This window comes from Schistocerca serialis, chromosome 8 (assembly GCF_023864345.2).
Source record: "Schistocerca serialis cubense isolate TAMUIC-IGC-003099 chromosome 8, iqSchSeri2.2, whole genome shotgun sequence".
Classification (NCBI taxonomy): Eukaryota; Metazoa; Arthropoda; class Insecta; order Orthoptera; family Acrididae; genus Schistocerca; species Schistocerca serialis.
Window position 1 is genome coordinate 272,467,681 of NC_064645.1, and position 9,617 is coordinate 272,477,297.

A 9,617-nucleotide genomic window follows, 5' to 3' on the forward strand; every position below is an offset into this window, starting at 1 on the left:
AAAAATACAGACTTAGTGCGTTTGCTAATTCGATGTTTTTGAACAGGTTTCCTCTAAAGCACCCAGAGCTACTAAAGACATGGATCACTTCCGTGAAGCGGAAAGATTTTAATCCTACGTCTTGCAGTTTTCTTTGCGGAAACCGTTTCCGACAAGATGATTACGTAGTGAGCCCTGGAACGTGGGAGAAACGTTTCAAACCAGAAGCAGTGCCATAGTTTCTGACTTTCCGACACATTTGATGCACCAAATAAACAGTCACGACGACATGTTGTTAGGATTTTGAGTGAAAACGATTATTCTCCATTTGAGGTAGCTAATTACTTTCCTTGCTGTGTGTGCGCTTTTTACTTTTGTAAATTTATTTCGTACGCTACATAGGTCTAAGCAATGTTGTAATACAGGTCCATATTTTTGTTTTTAGCGTTCTGTCATGGAATCCGTGCTCGATTTGCCCATTGCAGACGCTGCTGATTGCGTGGAGAATGTTGTCAATGAGAATTCTTCCGTGGAAAGCATGTCCCACTTATCCAATGCAGAAGCTGCGAATTGTGTCGAAAACGTTAGTATAAGGATGTTTTCACACCCCCAACGTTTTCTTATAATATTTTTTCATCAAACCTTGAGTTATTTCAATCGTATATAACGAAATTATTTCCTTATTTAGAGTGCAGTTGGTTCTTCAGTAATTGATTGTGGTATACAGTCGAAAGTATAAATGGAAGACAAGGCGACCGAAACTTGCATTTTTTTTCCTCAGACATTGTGCACGAATTAAAACGTAAACTGAAGTGTGTTCGTGAAAAAATTCGAAGAAGAAAGTGTTTTCCGTGGATGACATGATAAGTTCATTGAAGGAGAAGGGGCATCTTCCTGAGAAGTTACATAACTTCCTCAATCATCAGAAAGGAACACAAGTGGAATTAGTGTGCAATTTAGTGAACAACTCTCTCTCATCAAAGGGTAATAGATACACAACAAATGTGAAAATGTTTGCGATGACTGTGTACTTTTATTCACCAGCAGCATATGAATACCTGAAAAAAATTAATGCCTCTGCCCCATTGATTTCAAAATGGGTGGCAAGTGTAGACTGTGAACCTGGCGTCTTAAAAGATGTTTTCAAGTACATTGTAAGGGACCAGTTCAGCGATTCATGTCTAATTGTAGACAGTGTGGCAATTAGGAAGCAAGTAGTTTGGGACCAAGGAACTAAGCACAGGTTTTTTAGACTTTGGTGGGGAAGTGCCTCAGTAAAAGAAGTAGTAGAGCCATCTGAGGCTCTGGTTTTCATGCTTGTCTCTATTAAAGGCAAATTTAAATGCCTGATTGCATATTTCTTTATCAACGGTGTACAGGCAAATAATCAGGCCACACTGATAAAATCTGCTTTAGAGAGGCTGCATAGTTCTAGCATTAGGGTTTGGTGTGTTACATGTGATGGCTGTAAGGTAAATATAAGCACTTTACGTTCACTTGGCTGTACTTTAAATTTTTACAAGGGTGATTTTAAAAGCTACTTTCCTCATCCTGTGGAAAAATACAATGTTTAATGTATCTTGGACATGTGCCATATGATTAAGTTTGCCAGAAATGCTCTAGCAGAAGTATCTGCTATTGAGTCTCCAACTGGCATTATTAGATGGCATTTCATTGAGCAATTGAACAAGGTACAACAAGAAGAAGGTATGACATTTGCGAACAAACTATCAGGACAACATATAAGTAGTGTAAATAGAAAAATGAATGTTTCATTAGCTGCACAGACTTTGAGTTCTAGCGTGGCAGATAGTATAGAGTTTTTGAGGAGGGTTTGTGATCCAAATTTTAAAGGAAGTGAAGCAACAGTAGAATTTTTGTATTTTATTGATAGGATGTTTGATATTCTGAACTCTAGAAATCCATTAGGTAAAGGGTATAAGAGCCCCCTGAGACTTGACAACAAATCTTATTGTCTTGGTATTTGGGTCTAGTGTAGCAGGGGATACAACCCGTCGGCTTTGGACAATGACGTCACAAGTCGCCAGATAGCAGTTTACCATTTTCGCTTTTGCTGTTATGTTTCAGTTTCGTTTTTTTACTGATTGCTTAATAAAGCGGATCTGTTTATTCTATCTCGTGAGATTTTTTTTTAAAAAAGCCAAAAAACACTTATCAGTCACTGAAGGGAGCTACAACACTAAGAAGAATCGCTTCTCGATTGGCGACTTGTGACGTCAATGTCCAAAGCCGACGGGTTGTATCCCCTGCTACACTAGTCCTTGGTATTTTCAGACACTGAAAATTATATCAAAAGCTTAAAAATCATTGGTGTTCCATTGCTGCTCCATGCAAGAAATGTTAAATCTGCATTAGAATGTATTTATCTCTATGCTTTTCCCAATATGGCCAATAAAAATGCATTTGTAAATTTTGTTAACTGGGGAAAACTGTTTAAAACAAGTGACTGCGTGTACTCTGTTGTAGAATACTCAGAAACTGTTTCAGATGTTTGTGATTGCTGGGGATATGCGACAGAAATATATACAGGCCAAGATTTTGCATTGTGTTAAAATTAAATTTGTAGATTACCCATTTCCTGCTCCTGCTCTTCGTCATGATTACCATTATGAAATTGGGATTGATGATTTACTTCAGACTCAACTTGTTTGTAAGATTGCATCCCTGTACTCCTGCACATGCTTAAAAACATATGGAAAAAAAAGCCCGCTGAGAAAATTTTAAACAACAAATCACGTATAAGGCAGAAGTTAAATAAACTCATATTGTTTAATCATGTATAGTGCTCAAATTGGAAAAGATTATGTATTGGGACATTTCATGCAGATGGGTGTGACATTTTGACAGATTTTTTAAAACTATTTTGTCCATAGATTTGTTGTTGTACAATGATGAACTTCAAACGATGAATCACATTGAAGTAAAATTAACTCTTTACATCCTGTGTAGATATTGTAACAAAATTATAATTGTTGTGTCTAGACAAGACAGCCTAGACACAATGAGAGGAAGCCGAAAGGCACGCACTAAGCTAAAGCAGGATGGCGTGAGGTCTGAAACAGGATACGTAATGAATGCTATAAAGAAAAGTACGTAGCTTCTGGAATACTTAACTTTAATCCATCCTTTTGGTACATCTGGAGATTGTGGCGATACAAGTGAGACTCTTTAGATACATGCAATGTTACTAATGGCGCCTTGCTAGGTCGTAGCCATTGACTTAGCTGAAGGCTATTCTAACTATCTGCTCTGCAAATGAGCGAGGCTTCGTCAGTGTGCATCGCTAACTACGTCGTCCGTACAACTGGGGCGAGTGCTAGTCCGTATCTCGAGACCTGCCTTGTGGTGGCGCTCGGTCTGCGATCCCTGACAGTGGCGACACGCGGGTCCGACATGTATTAGTGGACCGCGGCCGATTTAAAGCTACCACCTAGCAAGTGTGGTGTCTGACGGTGACACCACAATAATTATTTATTATATAAGCTTATTTTAAGATGTTAGGTGTTACAAAATATGCACTTGCATTAAGAACAGGTGATTTGTGTGAAATTAATGAAAAAAAGTTCTGAGACTTATTTGAGAGATAGCTTTTAGTGTGAGAAAATATTTCCCTCAATAACTATGTTAATTGAATTTTTCACTTTAAGAAAGCAGTTTAATCACAGAATGGGTGTTATCTAATGGAGTATGCAGTGGCCCTATGTTTCAAACAGTAATGTTTGTGGATACTCTGCAACATAAGAGCAATAAAATTGTTACTCTCTTAATTCTTGTTTTAATACTTCTTATAATGAACACAATGTTCCAAATGATCGTAAGCATTCTTGTTACTTTAGAACCATTCTAGAATAAGGGGGCCTGATTCAGGCAAAACCTAATTTTCTTAATTTTGTTAGGAGGTCTTTCTGTTATATTTTCCTGTGTTGGGGGGGGGGGGGGGGGGGGAGAATGCAAATAATCAACATTTACCTTCATTATACGGTTACACTTTTTGCTGATTGGTAATAAAAGCATTTCATTTTTTTAGTTCATATGTCCCATATGGAACTGAAATTATCAAGTTATGATGACAAAGGAAGGAATAAGGAATCTTACTTCACAGAAATTATGTAACAATGGTTACACTTTTTGCTAGTTAGCTTTAACATAAACCGTTTAGTTTTCCATTAAGAGTGAAAGCAGTTGCACGAGTCACGTGAAGAACAAAGTTTCCCATAGGGAACAAAAGTATTTTACGTTTGAGTTATTGCTGACCCAAAGTATTGTGATCTTCATATTTCAATTTAAAAAAGTTCGTAACTCTAATTCACAGACATTTTGGAATCTGTACATACATGTGTGAAGCAAGGTACTTTTCATGTGCCATGTGGAACCTTTAATTTTCTGGTTTAAATATAATTTATTTCATGAATTACCTTTAATACCAACAATGTCTGAATGCAATATTTACAATTTAGAAGAGGAAATCTTACTGTACAGAATAACAAACCTCATGAAAAATGTGAGAGATTGTTCTGTACAGAACTTGGAATGGCTGTCTATCAATAGCAGGTAAAAAGAAGGCTTCTATTAAATGTTCATGGAAACCAGTCAGTACCTCTTAATTCACCATAGAGGTGATACAGTAATAAAAGAATTTCTGCTAAGTATTAAATGTGTAAGACCTATTCAATAAGTATTTGCTTTACCAATAACCTGTAGTACAAGCACATGTATAAGCAGGTAATTATGGGAGTCAAGAGTTATGTTAATATTAAAGATACTGACTGGTATTACTTGCTCACAAAACATTGTAGTTGCTGTACAGTTTATGCTGTAAGTGGTGTACCCAATGTGATTCCTGGAGGATATAATATTCTGTTATCCTATGGGAGTGCACTGCTAACACACCTATTGAAAGTAAGTTTTGCTGTGGAATAGTTGTATCAGACCTCTGTACCAGAAAACAAATCTCCACTGTGACACCCTCGTGTTCTTGGTATGCTATTAGCTGTTATTACAGGAATACTCTTCACATGGAGGAGGGAGGGGGGAGAGAGAGAGAGAGAGAGAGAGAGAGATTGGAGAACATCATGTTCTTAGGAGGAGCAAGCTTTACAGCAGCATATGCTGTTAAAAGCATGGTGAGATTTTCTTTTTCGTCATTTCCAACATTGTACACAACTTTCTTGCACTTTTATGTTATCACATTTTTCCCTTGAAAATGGAGAAGAGAGAGGAAAAAAAATAATTAAGCAAGCTCTCATAATAACTGAAAACTCTACTTGCGTCATTTGTTATATTCAAAATGTTACTCTCTTTCCAAATACTGTTCTATTTCTTCAAATCAATTCTGAATTTCTCAGGTTATTACATATTATTTACTGTACATTGTCCAGCAATACTTCTGTTGTTACTGGATAGTTTGTAATTTGGCACTGCCTTTGTGCCACTGGTATTGGCTGGTGTACTTTTGCAGGTAAGAAAATCGACTGGACTAGAATGTCCTGTCATTAAAGGACAAATTCAGACAATATGGAACTTTTTACACTAAATTTGAAATATAATGTCACCCTTGTCTCTCACAGATTGTAGCAGCCATTGGGGTGCCAACTTCTGCAGCTTTTGCTTTCAGGTTTGTTTTTTGCTTGGGCCCTATACTGACAACCAGTCATTTCAGTGATCGACACCATGTCAAAGACTGGAATCAAGATTCACAGAAATAAGATTCCATGGTTGTAATTCATAGTGTAATAATTTTTTCTCACTGACATGTTTTGAATTCAATTTTAAAATAAAACCATGGTACCAGTCATTGTTTGGGTGTCGGACTGGAAAATTACAGTTTTAAGACACCCCAACCTTAAAATTAACAGCTGTGAACGATGTTATTTTCAACAAGTTCCTTCACTTCCTACATCATCATGGATCAGTCCAATATAATATTATTAATAGACTTAACTTCCAAATGATACAAGTCATGCATTTAAGAGGAGCCTTAACGTTGGTTTTTGTGTTTCTCTCATTTAAATGTATTTCTTGTCTCGTATCAAAGACTGAAGCACTTTCAAAAACTAGTACTTCTACCTTATCACTCAGTTAAAATACACCGTGTCATGTACAGGCGTTAATAATATCATGGTATTTAAATTTCTGATCAAAGAGTGAGCCAAATTCGTAAGTGCATGTTGCAATTACAGTGTCAGCGTATAAGCAGATCGGTAATGCATCACTACAGATAAAGAAAAATTTTTTCCGTTTATACGAAAGTAATACTTTAATAGTTCAGTTGTAATTTCTGTTGTCAGTAAAGATACCCCTAAGCAAACGATGTCAACTTCTCTTTAAGGGACGTCTTCACTCTTTTCCAGACTTGATTTTCCGAATTATACCTGTAGTTAAAAGCTTTGGCAAGCAAGGTAATTTGTTGACCTCCATTGAATCTTAAATAGTGTTTTAAAACGGGCAAATAAGTAAAGCACTCATAAAATTAATAGTAAACAATTTATAGGTCAGCTTGTCAAACTTCCAAAACACACTCGAATTTAGGAATTTCATAGCAGAACAGTCACTGTTTTTTCTCGCTAGATTAGAAACACTTCATTATGTTGATGTGTAGATATCTAGAACATAGAATATAAAAGACTTATGAGGGCGCAGAACGAAAAACATTTTCATCCGTGTTTTGACACTTCGCTTTTTGCCAAATTCAGATATGGCGGACACCAGTGATCTCTGGCGGACACTCAATGATATGATGTTTGGCCGGCACGCGCTAGGGCCATCTATCGGTAGGTCCAGTAGTTGAGCATCCCTCATTTCGCTAGCTTTAGACGCCTGTGATAACAGCTACCTGCGATGTTAAGTTTGAGAACCTACTTGCGATGCAATGTCATCTGTGGCAAAGCCGCTGTGGTGGTATGTAATCTGCGAGCGAAAATGACGACACAGTTTTGACAACAGGTTAACAACCAACGGGCAGGGACGCTGGGACCGAGCGCGCAAGACGTATGCCGCACACGGGTGGGCACCTACAGGGGCAGCAAATTCAGCCGACTCGTTATGTTCAGACTTATTTTAATGTGTGCATATCTGCATGTTACAATTATTATTATTTCAATTACGTCATAAAACGCAATGTATTTCTTGATCTTGGAATTAAAATACAAAATGTCTGCAAATTCGAATCACATCGTCAACAGCAGGTAATTCCTTTGTAGGAAGAAGGAGAGCCAGCAGCCAGGTGTCAGTTACTTGCGCAGGGGAATTCTCTTGACATCTCGCCCTGTGCATTTGTCTGACGAGATTTTGTTCTCTATGCACTTGTTGTGGGCTTTCTTCACGCGACGCAAGTCACAAATTGACCGTTGATTTCAGAATGCGATTTTCATTCTGCAGCGGAGTGTGTGCTGATATGAAACTTCCTGGTAGATTAAAACTGTGTGCCGGACCGAGACTCGAACGCGGGACCTTTGCCTTTCGCGGGCAAGTGCTATACCAACTGAGCTACCCAAGCACGACTCACGCCCCGTCTCCACAGCTTTACTTCTGCCAGTACTTCGTCTCCTACCTTCCAAACTTTACATCCCGCAGGCTGTGGCTAGGCCATGTCTCTGCAATATCCTTTCTTCAGGAGTGCTAGTTCTGCAAGGTTCGCAGGAGAGCTTCTGTAAAGTTTTGAAGGTAGGAGACGAGGTACTGGCAGAAGTATAGCTGTGGAGACAGGACGTGAGTCGTGCTTGGGTAGCTCAGTTCGTAGAATGAACACAAAGCTCTTGGAATGGCATTGACAACGTCCCTTTTAAAAATGATAGCAATAAATTGGCGGGAGGTGGCAAGAAAAATCAAAGGAACTTTGATTGAAAACTGTCAACGTAGCATAGACCAGTTCCAGAGAATACTGTTTATCAACACGTATATTTTGTCCAAGGCCTACTACATAGCACAGGTTCTCCCCATTCCATCAATGGTGGCGAAGACGATCATGTCCACCTTAGCAAAGTTCTTGTGGAAAGGGGAATTATTTCGAGTGCCGGTGAAGACAGCAGTTTTGGGTCCAAGCAATGGAGGAATGGGTCTAACCGACATCAAGTCTAAAGCGATGGCATTGTATGTCAAACGAACATGGAGCATAATGTGTAATGATCCAGGGTGCATTACAGCAAAACTATACGATATTGTCAGGCCAGAAAGTGTAGAGCCGCCGATAAATATACAAAAAATAAGTTTTAAGCTGAAACACATTAGGGAGTATTATCTTGAACTAAGTTATCTCAGCAAAAAGATTTTAAACTCCAAAAACGTTACAGCAAAGGCGATTTTAGCTGAAAGACGGAAACATGAAAGGAAAAATAACATAGAAACCAAATATGCTGGAATAGCATGGAATGTGGTCTGGAAAAACATTAGTAGTGATGTTCTTTCGTCTGACGTGAGAACAGCGTGGTAGAAGGTAGTCAATAACATCATCAGCACTAATGAGCGTCTCTTTGCCATCGGTTTAAGTGACACAAACCTCTGCAGCAAATGCAACCTCGTTGATAGTGTGCCTCATCGTTACACTTGTGGAGATCGGATTATCAACTGGAGGTGGACCAGGGAGAAAATTGCTCAAATAACAAGAACTTCAGCAAACAATGTACCGACTAATATTTTCTTCAGACCAGAGGAAAGTTACTACCCTCAGGCGAAAAATAACGCAGTGATTTGGTTAATGGGCAAATATACAAGTTATGTCTTTAACAATGTTGGGAGCGATGAACATATTGAATACAAGATGTATATGGAAAATGAATTCGAGAAAATACTCAAATATCAGAATCACAATAAGAAATATGGTAACATGCTCCGAATTGTCTTCAACCGAATGGGTATAGGTTAGGAACTGGATTCCTAGTAGAGAGGGAATGGATTGGGTCACGTTCCCGACCCTAACCTCACCTGCAAGTCACACATGAAAAATAAATCAGCAGTACAGCAGATACAAGAATATGGCGAGAAACATCTGGTGTCTGATATAAAGGAAGATCTTGAACTCCCTATAGATGCGTTTAGAAGGCTGGAACTGACAAAAATAACAAGGCAGTGAAATATTTTGCGATGTCGCTGTTCGGGACTTCTCTTCTGTCCATGTAATTTACCCTGGAAGGAACACACATCAAGGATTTATTGAATGACTAATTTTGGTCTGGGAAATGATGATTAGGAACCGGCTGCAGAAGAAGAAAATGTGCGTGCTGATCTGCCACCAGTTGAGGGTGACAGTGAAGGTGCTAAATTGTGCTACTGCTAAAGACTCATTTTTTGAATGCTGTAATTTATGACTGCAATTATCTGTCACCTTATTTATGTCATTTCATTGTAGCCATTTTTGTTACTGTTTTTGGTGAATAAAAAAAAACAAAAGTTGGTAGAGCACTCGCTCGCGAAAGGCAAAGGTCCCGAGTTCGAGTCTCGATCCGGCACACAGTTTTAATCTGCCAGAAAGTTTCGTTGATACGAGCTAGTCAAGCATCTGAGATGTAACTCGTTTATCAGTGCCAGTACTTCATTCTATTTCAACTAATTAATTAAGGTCATAAGCTTACTATCACTGATTAGTTCATAAGTTTTATAAAATACAGCAGAAGAAAGAAGCA

At 38.4% G+C, this 9,617-nt stretch overlaps 1 protein-coding gene across 1 annotated transcript in view; it reads right to left on the reverse strand.

Moving 5' to 3' along the window:
* The window catches only part of LOC126416378 (probable peroxisomal membrane protein PEX13), a 103,764-nt gene extending 96,894 nt beyond the window's left edge, over nt 1-6,870 (reverse strand). Inside the window, exon 1 of the mRNA XM_050084057.1 lies at nt 6,820-6,870. The gene's annotated coding sequence lies outside the window, so the exon portion shown is untranslated. The remainder of the gene's footprint in view (nt 1-6,819) is intronic.
* Nucleotides 6,871-9,617: the final 2,747 nt, after the last annotated feature.